Below are 16703 nucleotides of genomic sequence, written 5' to 3'. Positions count from 1 at the left end.
GGCTAGTTCTTGGACTAGACCTAAGGGACTTAATTGTTGAAGCCAGGGATTTTTCACCTAGATAAGTGTTGGCATTTCTTAGCACAATCACCAATAAGTCTATCACCGGTAATGGCGCTAGAAATGCCTATTGGTAATTCTTAACACCATTACTAAGATAGAGTTAATCTTAGCAAGGCCACCAAGAAACACCAACTATGATAGTCCTTAAAGATTACAGACAATATCTGCAAGCGTATAGAGCTATCGTTGTAGCATTTCACCTGAAAGTATTCAGGGTATCGTTATTTATATTTTCCAAAAGGAGGGCATGGTATATATATTCTAGCATAGACATAAACATGATTACATACTTGCATAGTGGACCATAGTTCATAACAGGGGTAAAAATAGTATATCAAGGTTGGTGGACACACATCTGGGCCAACCTCAAGGATAAAAGGAAAACAAAGAATAAAAGAATATTCCTAAGTGGAGCAGGCATGTTCTAATATAGACATGCAAAGAACAGTTGATAATCATACAATGAACATGGTTAGAGCAAGAACTAAATGTGAGATAGGTCAGGAGGCCATTAAGTACTGGTCTGCCAGCAACCTCATGTGACAATTTAGACTCCTACACCCTAGACGAATGTGTAGGATTACAAGGGATGGACAGGGCTGTCACCACCTGCTGCCTACCCCTCAACCATGGAAAGGGAAATGTATTCACCTGTTTCTCCATACCCAAGCACCATGCTTTCATACACAGAAACTACCAAAATTCCCCCATGTCCCCGACCCTACGGATCAATAGGTAAAGAACTTGGGCCCACCCAAAGGCATGACGAACCGCCATCTCAACTTAGCTCTAATTCTACTCATATAAGTTATATGAATGCTTAAGCATAAAGTTTTACATGTCAAGATCATAATACAAAAACTATATACCAGTTCATATATCATGATCATAACATGAAAACTATAGTCTGGTTCATATGCACTACTATATGAGTGATATGAGAGCAAGAACTTGGAAGTACTCTTTATAGTATAGATACCAAGAAGGTTCTCTTCTTCTAAGGAGACAAGCTCTCCTTGATAGCTTTGCCCTTGCTCATAAATACTACTAAAAGCTAAAAGAGACTAAGCGGTGCTAGTGAGGTAGAGGCTCCAAATGAATGTGTGTATTGAAGGAGAGCTCCACCCATGCTTATATAGTGACAACATGGTCCGTTTGGCATGGGAAAATAAGGAAATAGGCCAAAACTGCCTATGCATTGCGGCATGCAAGTGCCTGAGAAAGGTGGGCTCAAGAGGCAGCAGGGGGTGTGCCCGCACCTTGGCTAGCATGCCTAGCCACCACCCTTCTCTAGTCGGTTGCTAGGTGGACCTAGGTCACATCCACGCCAGTGCTTGGCATAGATTTGTTGTTTGGATGGGCCTTCTTCTCCTTCTTTGCAAAAGATCTGCTTTACGCTTGGATGAATTGTAGCAGAACCATCCAATTTATAAGAGCACAAGTACAATAGCAGCCCATAAGTGGTCGCACTATCATACTTGAGCCCATATAAATCCGGTAGTCCATCGAGTACCATGAAGGGTCTCGATTCAACCAACATACAACCAATATCGTACATGATTCAACATACATGTCACATGTTACATAAAGTTCATAAAAACAGTTCCATACATCAGAGTATGATTAAAAGTTATTACAAACCAAGTTCAGGTAAAATAGTAGTGGAAGCAAATTAAAAGTTTGAGACCAACATCTGCAACATTGTTTAAATATAGTGTCGGCTCATGATCACACTTCCACAAAAGCATAAGAGAGGGATTAATAAGAGATGCCTACTATAACATCCCACCTCTACAAGGCCGGACCCGCTTACATCTGACAGCTTCTCTAGGACATAGACTGCCCTCATAGACGAACACATGTCTTTTTTGCGCACTTTGTCCTCACTCGTGCGCACCCAGGAAGAACTTCCCGGTCAGTCACCCATCGCTCCAGGCCAAGCACGCTTAACCTCAGAGTTATTTGCAGATGGGCTTCCGAAAAAGAAGTTACAACTTATTGGTATGAGTATCCTATTAATCCTGTTAAGCCCTGGGCCAGGATGTTACATCCTCACCCCCTTAAGAGATCGACGTCCTCGTCGATCAATCCCAAGCTAGGAGCGTCCTCTCTTGGCCACGTCCATGTGTCCAGAGCCAGCGCATGTGCCATGCTATGTGACCACGGCTGTAACACCCTAAGTGTTTGGCTTCCGCATAATTGCATGTCATTTCATAAACATATGCATCATCTATGTCATCATGCCATTTGTCACTGAAACATGCATATGCAACATTCGCATATTCTATTTGTTCGTACTTTATTGCTTTGAATGGTGGTAGTGTAACATGTGAATGTAACATGAAATTCTCATACTTTGAAACATGGCAACATGGTAGTAATGTGACAAGTATGGAATAACAACAAAGTCATGCAACATATGAAACATTGCATTGCAACATATGAGTGAATTGCTTGTTTTAGTTGCTTTATCACATGTGATCTTTAGAAGTGGTATACCAATTTTGTAAAGTGGTTGATCATGGTCTTTTATACCTTAACTACACTTAGGTTACTTGTGGGAACATTGTTCATGTAGATCAAAATGACCAAAATGCCCTCAAGTGAAGGTTGACTAGAATTGACCCTTGGAGTGTCACTGTTTGACTGATTCAAAAGACCAACTTAGAAACCTTGCATGGCTTTACACACTTTACAAAAGTTGTAGCTAATTTCTTAAGAAACAAAAGTTGTTTTATGATCAACTCATGAAAATGTGTGGAACATGTTCAAACAAGGCCCACAAGTCAGTTGTCCATGCTGTTTTCACTGAAAAAATTGTCTAAGTCTTAAACTGCATTTTCAGTTGGATCAGGTCAACTTGGGCTTCATTTAACTACTTATCCATAGCAAATTAGATCTAGGTCCTTGAAAAGAAAATGTAGCTGGATGGTACATCTACAATTTTCATGTACACTATTTTTATAAACGAGCAACGGATTAGTTAGGTTAATGCATTGAAGTGGCGCTGTCAGTCATCGTCGATGAACCCTGAATCGCTGTTTTCATAAAACGGTCAGTGACCGTCATGGCTGACCGGTTCAGAGTTCACTGGCCACGTGGCGCCACCCGTCGCCGCTCACCTGAGTGCGCAGGCCACGCGCCGTGGACGCCCTGGCACGGCCAGCCGCGTCTTGAAGCCACCCCGCGCCTGCCCGACGCACTCGCCCGCCTCTGTTCGCATTTCTTCGCCTCCCACAGCGCAGCGCCAAGCCACCACAGCCGTCTGCCATTGCCGACCATGCATCATCGCCGTCGTACGCGCTCGCCACTGCAAAAACAGGTTGCCTAGCTCACTTAGAGCCTCGCCGTGATCCCCTCTCCCTTTTCCACCGTGCTATCGAGTCAATCGAGCCTCGGTAAGGGCCAATCGTCGGTTTTTCTTCCACCGCTGCCATGGCAGACCTCGCCGGGGTTAGCGCTCCTCATGGCCAGCTCTCCTCGCATCCTCCCATTCCCTCATCTGGCTCATGCTAGGTCATAGGAGCACCACCGAAGCTCGTAGGGTCACCGTTAGGGACTACGACGCCGTCAGCTCGCCGGAGCCGGTCCTACTGTGGCCACGCACCGCCGTGCTCATCGCCAACCCCTGTAGCTGTGTCAATAGCTTCCATTTAGGGTACCACTAGATGCACACGTGTGCGATGAACATAGTAGCGCCGTTGGTCTCGCCGGAGAAGCCACCGATGGCGAGTCCCGCCGTCGTCTTCCTCCATTCCCCTGTTTCTCTCGCTGACGCGCGGGTCCACCTTGTCAGCCGCCATGGCTGAGGCGGGAGCCTAGTGTGGGCCACACCATTGTCTAGGCCGCGCCAGCATTGCTCGCGGGCCGCCGTTCCTTCAGGCCGGCCCAACAGTGGCTGTGATTGTTTTCTTATTTTGTTTTGCTTTATTATTTCATAGATTTGTGTTGGTATTCAAAAATATGTATTTCCTAGTATATAGATCCAAATGCTATGGTTCCAATTTTGTTGAGTTCCTAGTAATGTCTAGTATTTAATAAAAATATTATAGGAGCACATGTTTTAGAAATTCTGGATAAATTAAATAGGACTTTGAAATGTGTTTTTGGATACATGCAAACTTGTTTGAATTTTATCTTGAGTTTCTGTGGTCCAAAAATGATGAAATTTTATGGGTAGTCTATTATTGCTTAGTAGAATCTCTGGTTAAAATTTCAGAGCTAGTGCATGTATAGTTTTTGAGTTATAGAATTTCTTTTTATCAATAGATGGATCTTGTGTGAATTTTCATAATTTTTCTATAGATCCAGTATAGGTAAAATTTAGGTGAGTAAGGTTCTTATGCTAGAATGATGCTAGGAAAAATGTGAAATCTATTGCTTGACACTTTTCATTAGGGTTTCCTAATTATGCTAAAAATGGACATGCCACCTGTTATTTTAGGTACAGCAAGTTCTGCTTGCCCAATGGCTTTGAAATTTTTATGGTAGTCTATGTGAAGCATGAGATAGCTACTGTAATTTTTGTAGATTTTTATGAATAGTTTTACTATATATGGCTTTAATCACCTAATTAACTAAATAAATTGGAAAAGGATATTAAATAATTTATTTAGAAGTTAGCACTATACTTTCTAGTGTTCCTCTGGTATGTGCCACAAGTTGGTAAGCTTGGTTTGGTCAAATTAGGCTTTTGCATCATCGTTAAATAAATAAGTTAGTAGCCCTATCATTTCTGGACAGATTCTAGGTTTAATGGAATTCGATTTGGTTAACATAAGAATCATGCTTTGATGTTACAATTGATAGGTAGAGAATTTCATAAGCTTTCCAGAATGTCCTCATACAAGTCATTTGGAATTGTAGAACTCTGGTTGTGATTGAATTAAGGGACTACTTGTATGCATACGAAGCTTTAAATGTTAAATAATGTATACCTTTACTATTTCTAAGTTTATGGTAATGTTCTTAGGTGTTAGGCCTTTAACTGAAGATGAGCAGCTTTACCTTAGGTTATGCAAGTTAGGTAAGTTGATCTTGTTCTTCAAGTTAAGATTAGATACATGTTTTAAAGTGATTTGAATAGAGCTATTCTTAATCGGTAAACGAGTGTCCAGTGATGTTTCGTTAAACACTTACTGTGATTCATTCATCATGAGCATCATGTCATTCCTTATGCATCCATGATATTTATCTTGTGCATCGGCATGCAATAGGTGTTCCGGAGGGAGTTACGCTTCTGGAATTCGAGCCAGTAGTTCTGGAGAAGCAGCAGCAAGCTTAGGAGCAGGAGGTGTAGGCCCCCAAGGAAGGAGTCAACGAAGAAGTTCTTGAGTGCCCCGATCACCAACCTTCATCTTTTCTAAAAGGCAAGCTCCAGAGCATTCTAAGATTCCTATGTTTTAAAAATGGTTACTTTGAGTATCTTTAATTATTGATGCATTAAGTGATAGGAATTGGATGCGAACACTTCTTGCATATATATCTATTCCTTGGCAAGTATACATACCCTGAATCCTATTTAGGTCTAGGAGCGAATCAAAGCTTAGCCATGCTTAGACTGGTAAGAGTCAGGTGATTTCCTGTCACCTGCATATTAGGAAAATGTCTGGTCACGGTTGGCTATAATTGCTATCGTGGAGAATAACCATGTGTTAATAATGAATTGTGACCGGACAGGAAGTCGATAGAGAAGCAACAAGGCAAGGAAGTCTTAGTTGTGGATCTATCCCCGTCTATGTTGGTTAAGGACCGATTCGCTGTACGTCCTCATGTCATGTTGAACGCATGCCTATCACTTAGTTGGTCGGATAACTCATTCCGACCGTGAAGCCGAGTAGCTCAACTCAGGCCAGAAGACCAAGAAGTGAAAGTGCGCACCCTGGCAGTAGTAAGGATGTGTGGGGAGCTATTGGCGTAAGTCCGAGGTGAGATTGACCACCTAGCAGAGTGGACTCCCTGAGGGTGCGGCGTTGCTCGGAGCCGTGATTCCTGAGATGTACCAAAGGTGACCTAAGGCTGCCTTCGTGAGGTATGCCTGGGTTTGTGTTAGGAATACCCCTCTAGCTGGATAGAAATCAATTCAAATCACCGTCTCTCGCGGATAGTGAGAACTTGACTGAGCAGCGGCAACGTAGATGCACTTAATTAAACTTGATGGTCAAATCGATGATGATGATGATGATACAACATTATACCGGATATGGTTACTAATGTTTGGAGTTAATCAATTGCTTGCTCTAGTATAGGTGCTAATCTAGTTGATAGGTTAATATTGTTAAATTGCTGCTTACTCATAAATCAAATTATGTTCTCGTATCACTAAAGCTTTTATGCAAAAATGGTTGTCAAGCTAGATCCACCGATAAAGCCTTGCATAATCCTTGGTGTCATTTATTTATGGTTTACGACGGGTAAGTCTAGCTGAGTACCTTCTCGTACTTAGGGTTTATTTCCCTTGTTGCAGATGACGTGCTATATAACGGCTTCTGCAAGTATTGTCTCCACCCTGCGGGGGATGAAGACTAGATCATGGGCATGATCATCTATATTATCTTCTCTTACTACTTTTGATGGATATGACTATGGTACTGGCTTGTATTTGAACTAAGTGTGTGTGATGGTGTTAAACTACTTTGCTTCTGCTATTTGTGAACTCATTTTGTAAGAAATATGTGTACTCTGATGTATGTGGTACTTATGAACTACTTGTGAAATGGATGTAACATGTGGCTTGTTATGTTGAATTACTATGATCTTTGTTGTATACAAGTTGGTTTGAAATCCTTCATGGTTTCAGTTGACTACCGGGTTTATATGGGTTCAAGTATGACGGGTTGATCACTCCGGTGATTGATTTTGTACTTGTGCTCTTATAAATTGGTTGGTTCTATTACAGCTGGTATCAGAGCTAGATTCAACATTAAACATGTCATATGTGTATTTAAAACAAAAGCTTTTGTTTTCAAAATCAGTTTTGACAACTTATAGCTACATATATATAGGTGTTCAAATCTGAAATTGTATCTAAGTATGCCAGTTGTCATATCCTCTATGCCCAAATAAGGACTTTCAGGTGGCTTATTAAGTAATAACTTTTGGGATGGTAATGCATGGATCAATTGCCCCTACACCCAGGTAAAGTGAGTTGTGAGAGCATGACCGTCCAACTGTCGGTCTAAGGGAGAGTTAGCTATGGTTACCAGAATGTTTACATGTTGCACACATGTACATATGAAGGTACTTAATTGTGGGTGTATCAATTGGGTAGCTTTGGATACCGAAGTATATATATCTGGGGATGTATATATGGAGAGTATCTTAGTTTACTGCTTTCATTGCGTACTTATTTCTTTTGTTGGGATGGGCTGCAATGAAATTTTCTGTAGGTACACTAATAACGCAACGTGTAGCTCAACTAGATACGTATATGAGAGAATGTATGTATGCCACCGTTTATGTCACTAGAATGTTAAATTTCCTTAAGATTCGTGAGGACGTACGAAACGTGCATGCATCATGTTTACTCATGCCATTACATTTTTGCATCACTCCCTCCCTTATCTTTAATTATTCTGTTATAGTTTTCTCATCCTGTAAGATAATCCTCTCACACCCAAGTTGCAATGCTACTACTGATGGCTGCACTAGCACTACCGCCCTGGAGTAGCACATTCCTTCTTGTGTTTGGCACCCTAACCCTGTTGCGGATGGTGCTACATTCAGTAGGATACATGGAGCAGTCTCGTTATACTTAGATGTGATCTCTGAAACTTGAAGTTGACCAAAAATTTGGCATATGAGCATATGCATCGCATGAATGTGCGGAGTAAAGTTGTGGCGATGTTATGAGGATGAATTATTGTGCCTCTGTTTATTGTATGAAATTAATCTTTCCAATAAGTTTAGTTTGGCATAATTCTACAATTCGTCTGCAATGTATCTGACATCATCCATCATTACTCACAAATGTGCTTCTGCAGATGTCGCGCAATCTGTGTTCAGGCCGTGGTAGGGGTAGTGGTGATGATGATCTTCCACCGCCACCATCGCTCACACCGTCTGATCTGTTGGCCATGCTCGTGGAAGGTCAGCGTGCGTTGGGTGATGCTATGTGTACCATGGCCCAGCATCAAGCCCAGGGCCGCAATCAACAACAGGGACCAGAGCCCAACCAGTTTAGTGATTTCAAGGAATTCCAAGATACCAAGCCGCCCGTCTTCAAGGAAGCTGAAGAGCCGCTCCAAGCAGAAGAGTGGCTAAACACGCTTGAGCACAAGTTCCGTTTGCTCAGGGTGACAGAGCAGATGAAGGTGGAGTATGCTTCGCATCAGCTACAAGGACCAGCAGGTATATGGTGGTGACATTATCGGTCCACCCTGCTAGAAAATGCCTAGATCACTTGGACTCGATTCTAGGAGGCTTTCAAGAGTCATTATATTCCTCCTGGGTTGATGGCCATAAAGCACAATGAGTTTATGAAGTTGGTGCAGGGCACCAAGACACTCACTGAATATCTTCATGCCTTCAACCATCTGGCAAGGTATGCTCCAGAATTTGTTGATTCAGAAGCTAAGAAAATCACCAGCTTTAAGAGAGGGCTTAGTCCCAAACTGATGAAGTCCATGGGAAACAACAAGAGTATCACTTTCAATGAGTTCATAAGCAATGCTCTTACTCAAGAGAATAATAATAATGTCTATGCCGCTTCCAAAAATCGCAAGAGGGTCTTTGAGGCAGGTGTCTCTCAAGCTAGAGCTCTAATAGCGAAGACTCAGTTTCACCCACCGACTACAGCCGTTCGGTACCGGCCGCCACAAAAGAAGAATCAGGAAAAGACTAGGTTCAAGAAGGCATTTACTATACCTCTTCCAAAGGGTACCACAGGACCAGGAAATTCTTTTGTTCCGCCAGCTAATAGGCCCTGCTGGAATTGTGGTAGGACAGGTCATTGGTCCAAGAATTGTCCGTATCCTCAGAAGAACAATCAGAAGCAAGGGAATTCTAGTGCTCGTCAAGGACATGTTAACTACACCAACATGACCGAGATACCCTCAGGAGAGGTAGTCACCATGGGTAAGTTTCTTGTGAATCACCATCCGGCAGTTGTACTATTTGATTCTGGTGCTTCGCATTCATTTATGAGTCCAGCTTTTGCATCAAAATACAATCAGAAGGTAATTACAGTATCCATGGGTAGTTATTACATTAGTGTAGTTGGAAGTAATATTTCGACCAATCAAATAGTGCTAGGGGTGAGTATTGAAATAGAGGGACGAGTGTTTATGGCTGATGTGGTAGTTCTACTAGGATTAGGGATAGATGTAATCTTGGGAATGAAGTGGATGAGCGGTCATGGAGTGCTCATTGATACTTCCACTAGGGTCGTTATGTTGAGGGATCCTATCAGCAATGAAGCCTTCCTTGTGCCACTTCCTAGAGAGCTAGAACTCCACAACACTGCTAATTCTATCCAAACCCTAGGAATTGAGGACGTCCCAGTAGTGTGTGAATTTCCAGATGTATTTCCTGATGATCTACCTGGTTTACCGCCGGATCGAGATATTGAATTCAAGATCGAGTTAGTGCTGGGCACTGCACCTATTTCTAGAAGGCCTTATAGGATGCCACCCAATGAGTTAGCAGAGCTTAAAGTTTAGTTACAAGATCTGTTAGAGAAAGGTCTTATTCGACCTAGTGCTTCTCCCTAGAGTTGTCCTGCTATATTTGTGAAGAAGGACAAGTTATTGCGCATGTGTGTGGATTATCATCCACTCAATGCGGTGACAATCAAGAACAAGTACCCATTGCCCTACATTGATATTTTGTTTGATCAGTTGTCTAAGGCAAAGGTATTCTCAAAAATTGATTTGAGATCTGGTTATCATCAGATAAAGATTAGACCAGAGGATGTGCCTAAGACCGCTTTCTCCACCAGATACGGGTTGTATGAGTATCTAGTTATGTCTTTCGGCCTGACCAATGCTCCTGCATACTTCGTATATCTGATGAATTCTGTGTTCATGGGAGAACTGGACAAATTTGTAGTTGTCTTCATCGATGACATCTTGATCTTTTCTGTAAATGCTGAAGAACATGCCGAGCATCTGAGAGTTGTTTTATCTAGGCTACGAGAGCATAAGCTTTATGCCAAGTTCAGTAAATGTGAGTTTTGGCTTAAGAAAGTACCTTTCTTGGGTCATGTGTTGTCCGATGAAGGGATTTCGGTTGATCCGTCTGAGGTGCAAGAAGTCATGAATTGGAAAGCACCAACTTCAGTACATGAGATCAGAAGTTTCCTTGGTTTGGCTGGATATTATCATTGATTCATCCCAGATTTCTCTAAGGTAGCCAAGCCCATGACCAGGTTGCTTCAAAAAGATGTAAAGTTTGTTTGGACTCCAGAGTGTGAGACTGCTTTTTGCACTTTGAGGACCTTGTTGACATCAGCTCCTGTGTTGGCACAACCTGATATCGAGAAACCTTTTGATGTGTTTTGTGATGCATCAGGTACCAGTTTAGGATGTGTCCTTATGTAGGAAGGCCGAGTTATCACCTATGCCTCACGTCAGCTAAGGAAGCATGAAGCTAATTATCCAACTCATGATCTTGAGTTAGCTGCGGTTGTGCATGCTTTGAAGATTTGGAGGCATTACCTGCTCGGTAACATGTGCCATATTTATACCGATCATAAAAGTCTCAAGTATATCTTCACTCAACCAGAATTGAACATGAGACAGAGAAGATGGCTAGAGTTGATTAAAGATTATAACTTAGAAGTTCATTATCATTCGGGTAAAGCAAATGTTGTTGCTGATGCTTTGAGTAGGAAATCTCACTGTAATTCTCTCTTGGAGGCATATTATCATTTGGCGCATCTGTTACATCCTACTGTGTAGCTAGATGGTACATCTACAATTTTCATGTACACTATTTTTACAAACGAGCAACGAATTAGTCAGGTTAATGCGTTGAAGTGGCGCTGTCAGTCATCGTCGATGAACCCTGAATCGCTGTTTTCAGAAAACGGTCAGTGACCGTCATGGCTGACCGGTTCAGAGTTCGCTGGCCATGTGGTGCCACCCATCACTGCTCGCCTGAGCACGCAAGCCACGCACCGTGGATGCCCTAGCACGGACAGCCGCGTCTTGAAGCCACCCCGTGCCTGCCCGACGCACTCGCCCGCCTTTGTTCGCATTTCTTTGCCTCCCACAGCGCAGCGCCAAGCCACCGTAGCCGTCCACCATTGCCGACCACACATCGCCACTGTCGTGCGCGCTTGCCACCATGAAAATGGGTTGCCCAGCTCACTCAGAGCCTCGTCGTGATCCCCTCTCCCTTTTCCACCGTGCTATCGAGTCAATCAAGCCTCGGTAAGGGCTAATCGTTGGTTTTTCTTCCACCGCCGCCATGGCTGCCCTCGCCGGGGTTAGCGCTCCTCGTAGCCAGCTCTCCTCGTGTCCTCCCATTCCCTCATCTGGCTCGTGCTAGGTCATAGGAGCACCACCGAAGCTCGTAGGGTCACCGTTAGGGACTACGACGCCGTCAGCTCACTAGAGCCGGTCCTGCCGTGGCCGCACGCCGCCGTGCTCGTTGCCAACCCCTATAGCCATGTCAATAGCTTCCATTTAGGGTACCACTAGATGCGCACATGTGCAACGAACACAGTAGCGCCGTTGGTCTCGCCGGAGAAGCCACCGACGGCGAGTCCCGCCATCGTCTTCCTCCGTTCCCCTATTTCTCTTGCAGACGTGTGGGTCCACCTTGTCAGCTACCGTGGCTGAGGCAGGAGCCCAGCGTGGGCTGCGCCATTGTCTGGGCCGCGCCAGCGTTGCTTGCGGGCCACCGTTCCTTCGGGCCGGCCCAACAGTGGCTGTGATTGTTTTCTTATTTTGTTTTGCTTTATTATTTCACAGATTTGTGTTGTTATTCAAAAATATGTATTTCCTAGTATATAGATCCAAATGCTATGGTTCCAATTTTGTTGAGTTCCTAGTAATGTCTAGTATTTAATAAAAATATTATAGGAGCACATGTTTTAGAAATTCTAGATAAATTAAATAGGACTTTGAAATGTGTTTTTGGATACATGCAAACTTGTTTGAATTTTATCTTGAGTTTCTGTGGTCCAAAAATGATGAAATTTTATGGGTAGTCTATTATTGCTTAGTAGAATCTCTGGTTAAAATTTCAGAGCTAGTGCATGTATAGTTTTTGAGTTATAGAATTTCTTTTTATCAATAGATGGATCTTGTGTGAATTTTCATAATTTTTCTATAGATCCAGTATAGGTAAAATTTGGTGAGTAAGGTTCTTATGCTAGAATGATGCTAGGAAAAATGTGAAATCTGTTGCTTGACACTTTTCATTAGGGTTTCCTAATTATGCTAAAAATGGACATGCCACCTGTTATTTTAGGTACAACAAGTTTTGCTTGCCCAATGGCTTTGAAATTTTTATGGTAGTCTATGTGACGCATGAGATAGCTACTGTAATTTTTGTAGATTTTTATGAATAGTTTTACTATATATGGCTTTAATCACCTAATTAACTAAATAAATTGGAAAAGGATATTAAATAATTTATTTAGAAGTTAGCACTATACTTTCTAGTGTTCCTCTGGTATGTGCCACAAGTTGGTAAGCTTGGTTTGGTCAAATTAGGCTTTTGCATCATCGTTAAATAAATAAGTTAGTAGCCCTGTCATTTCTAGACAGATTCTAGGTTTAATGGTATTCGATTTGGTTAACATAAGAATCATGCTTTGATGTTACAATTGATAGGTAGAGAATTTCATAAGCTTTCCAGAATGTCCTCATACAAGTCATTTGGAATTGTAGAACTCTGGTTGTGATTGAATTAAGGGACTACTTGTATGCATACGAAGCTTTAAATGTTAAATAATGTATACCTTTACTATTTCTAAGTTTATGGTAATGTTCTTAGGTGTTAGGCCTTTAACTGAAGATGAGCAGCTTTACCTTAGGTTATGCAAGTTAGGTAAGTTGATTTTGTTCTTCAAGTTAAGATTAGATACATGTTTTAAAGTGATTTGAATAGAGCTATTCTTAATCGGTAAACGAGTGTCCAGTGATGTTTCGTTAAACACTTATTGTGATTCATTCATCATGAGCATCATGTCATTCCTTATGCATCCATGATATTTATCTTGTGCATCGGCATGCAATTGGTGTTCCAGAGGGAGTTACGCTTCTGGAATTCGAGCCAGTAGTTCTGGAGGAGCAGCAGCAAGCTTAGGAGCAGGAGGTGTAGGCCCCCGAGGAAGGAGTCAATGAAGAAGTTCTTGAGTGCCCCAATCACCAACCTTCATCTTTTCTAAAAGGCAAGCCATGGAGCATTCTAAGACTCCTATGTTTTAAAAATGGTTACTTTGAGTATCTTTAATTATTGATGCATTAAGTGATAGGAATTGGATGCGAACACTTCTTGCATATATATCTATTCCTTAGCCAGTATACGTACCCTGAATCCTATTTAGGTCCAGGAGCGAATCAAAGCTTAGCCATGCTTAGACCGGTAAGAGTCAGGTGATTTCCTGTCACCTACATATTAGGAAAATGTCTGGTCATGGTTGGCTATAATTGCTATCGTGGAGACTAACCATGTGTCAATAATGAATTGTGACCAGGCAGGAAGTCAATAGAGAAGCAACAAGGCAAGGAGGTCTTGGTTGTGGATCTATCCCCATCTGTGTCGGTTAAGGACCGATTCGCTGTACGTCCTCATGTCATATTGAATGCATGCCTATCACTTAGTTGGTCGGATAACTCGTTCCGACTGCGAAGCCGAGTAGCTCAACTCAGGCCAAAAGACCGAGAAGTGAAAGTGCGCACCCTGGCTGTAACACCTCGGGTGTTAGCCTTGCATAACTTGACTTGCATAACATGAGCATGATCATCACGCATTCATAAACAAGCATTTACAATTGGAACATTGAATTGAAACATATGCAATGTTTCTTGTTATTGCATGTTTCTTTGTACATATGCAAATGATCATGAATGTAAACATGTACTTGGTAGATTTGAGTCACCAAAAATATTTGGCAATGCTTAAGTTCACAAATGGAACATGGATCATGAAAGTCATTTTTCATAGTCAAGTCTTTAAGGTATATTTCATGTGATTACTTTAAATAGCTCTATGAGTGACTACTACATAAAGTGATTGAATGACCTTGCAAATTGCTTGAACATGCTTAGGATATCATTATGAACAACTTTGGTATTTAAGGCTAGGGCTAGTTTGGTCATTTAGTCATGGTTTGAGTATGTATCATGATTTCAAAGTGACATGTTTGACTAAAGTTGAACTAGGTGCTAGAGACCTTGCATGGAGGAGTTCACTAAAGCAATGTTGTAGTGTTTGACATAAGGAACAACTTTGATTTTTGGGTCTTTGACTGATTCAGCTCCTAACATGTGTGAAATTGAATTTCAAAAATCATCAAATCACTGATTTCAGCACTTAGCAAATTTCGCCAAGTCATGGACACTGACACCCTGACAAGCCAACCTTGTGCCTGATTTTTCTCTGGTTCTATTGCGAATTAGAACAAGTGCATTGAACAATAGTTGTAGCTAGTACATCGGACTACACAAGTCATGTAGATCATTTGCACGTTGGATCAATGGATTAGCAGTTAGATGAATGTCAAAACTCATCATCAGGCTCGGCAAGTCGCGACTGACGAACTGAATCGAAGCCGATCGGTGGCCGACCGGCGCCAGAGCGCGAACGCCGTGTAACACCTCGGGTGTTAGCCTTGCATAACTTGACTTGCATAACATGAGCATGAGCATCAAGCACCCATAAATCATCATTTACAATTGAAACATTTGATCGAAACATATGAAACATTGCTTGTTATTTCATGTTTCTTGGAACATATGTATATGATCTTGTACAAATGAATGCAAGTGGGTAATGCTAGTCACTAAAACACCTTAGCTATACTTAGGTTAACAAAAGGAACCTTGTTCATGAAGGCCATATTTCTTGATCAAGCATTTAAGTGTTAGTTCATGTGTTGGGCTGAATAGCTATATGAGTGACTACTACTTGAAATGCTTAAATGACCTTGCAAATTGTTTTAACATGCTTAGGGTATCATCATGAACAACTTTGGTATTTAGGGCTAGGGCTAGTTTGGTCATTTAGCCATGGTTTGAATGTGTATCATGATTTCAAAGTGACAAGTTTGACTAAAGTTGAACTAGGTGTTAGGGACCTTGCATGGAGGAGTTCACTAAAGCAAAGTTGTAGTGTTTGACATAAGGAACAACTTTTATTTTTATGTCTTGGACTGATTCAGCTCATAACATGTTTGAAATTGGATCACAAGAATCATCAAAATCCTGATTTCAACACTTAACGAAATTGACTAAGTCGTGAACACTGACCGACTGACAGGCTCAACTTTGGACGGAATTTTCTTCCCAGCTGTTGCGAATTAGAGCACGATCCTTGAACAACAGTTGAAGCTGGTACATAGGGCTATAAATTTTGTTTAGACGTCTTATGCTTTGGAGCGACGGATTAGCGGGAAAATCAGCGACAAAACTCGTCGTCAGGCTCGGCCATCACGTTTCTGACGAAACTGAACGGCGCGTTCAGTGGCCGACCGACGGCAGAACCAGCGCGCCGCGTGTCCACGGCGACGGCCGCGCGTCGCCGTTGCCCTGACCGCACAGGCCACGCCGCGCCTGGGCGCGCCTTCTTCACGCCAGCGTCCGCCCGAGTCGCCCCGCGCTCCATTTCAGCTTCGCCTCGGCCTCCTTCTTCGCCGCAGCAGCAGCCGAGCGCCTCCTCGCTCCGCCATCGCCATAGCCAGCTCCAGCTAGCGCTGAGCCGCCCAGTCATCACCGCAACTGCATCGCCGTCCTCCCCGCAACTCACTGCGCCAGCCAGTGCCCGCCGTTCTTGCTCGGTGAGCTCTAGCCCCGCACACCACCTCGCCGGAACTCCTCCGCCACCCCCGTCGCAGTGGCCAGGCCCAACCCGACCACCTCAGGCCACGAGAGCGCGCGCACTAGCATCCTTGTAGTCCACTGGTGCTCGTCCGAGCTTTAGGTCGAACCACCGTAGCCCACACCGGCGTTTCACCGTCGACCCGCACCTCCACCCCGCCATGGCCGCCGCCATAGCCGCTAGCTCCGATGAGAAGGCCACCCAAGTAGCTCAATAGCTCCGCTAAGTCGAGTAGGTCATCGTGTGATGATGTCACCGCCGGCGAGTTCGCCGTCGTCGAGCTCTGGCCGCGCCCGCAGCGTACAGCGCCGCCACTCTGCTTCGGTGTCGATGACATGTGGGGTCCCCTGACCACCGGGTCCCACCTGTCAGCGACAGCAGTAGAGAGGGCCAACTCATTTTGAATCTAGTTTTTGATTTGTTTTGTGAAATTTGTATCTCCAGTTTGCTAGCTCCAAAAATTGTGAAATAAATATGATTATGTTGCTTAGGAAGTGTAGTATTTAGTAAAAATATGTTCTTGGCTTCAACAGTAGAAATTTCTGAAAATTTAAATAGGGATTTCAAATGTGCTTTTGAATGCATTCAAATTTGTTTATTTTATATCTAGAGTTCCTGTGCTACAAAATTTATGAAATTTTTGTGGTAGG

Source organism: Miscanthus floridulus, chromosome 6 (genome assembly GCF_019320115.1).
Source record: "Miscanthus floridulus cultivar M001 chromosome 6, ASM1932011v1, whole genome shotgun sequence".
NCBI classification, from domain to species: domain Eukaryota; kingdom Viridiplantae; phylum Streptophyta; class Magnoliopsida; order Poales; family Poaceae; genus Miscanthus; species Miscanthus floridulus.
This window is presented reverse-complemented; position numbering follows the sequence as displayed.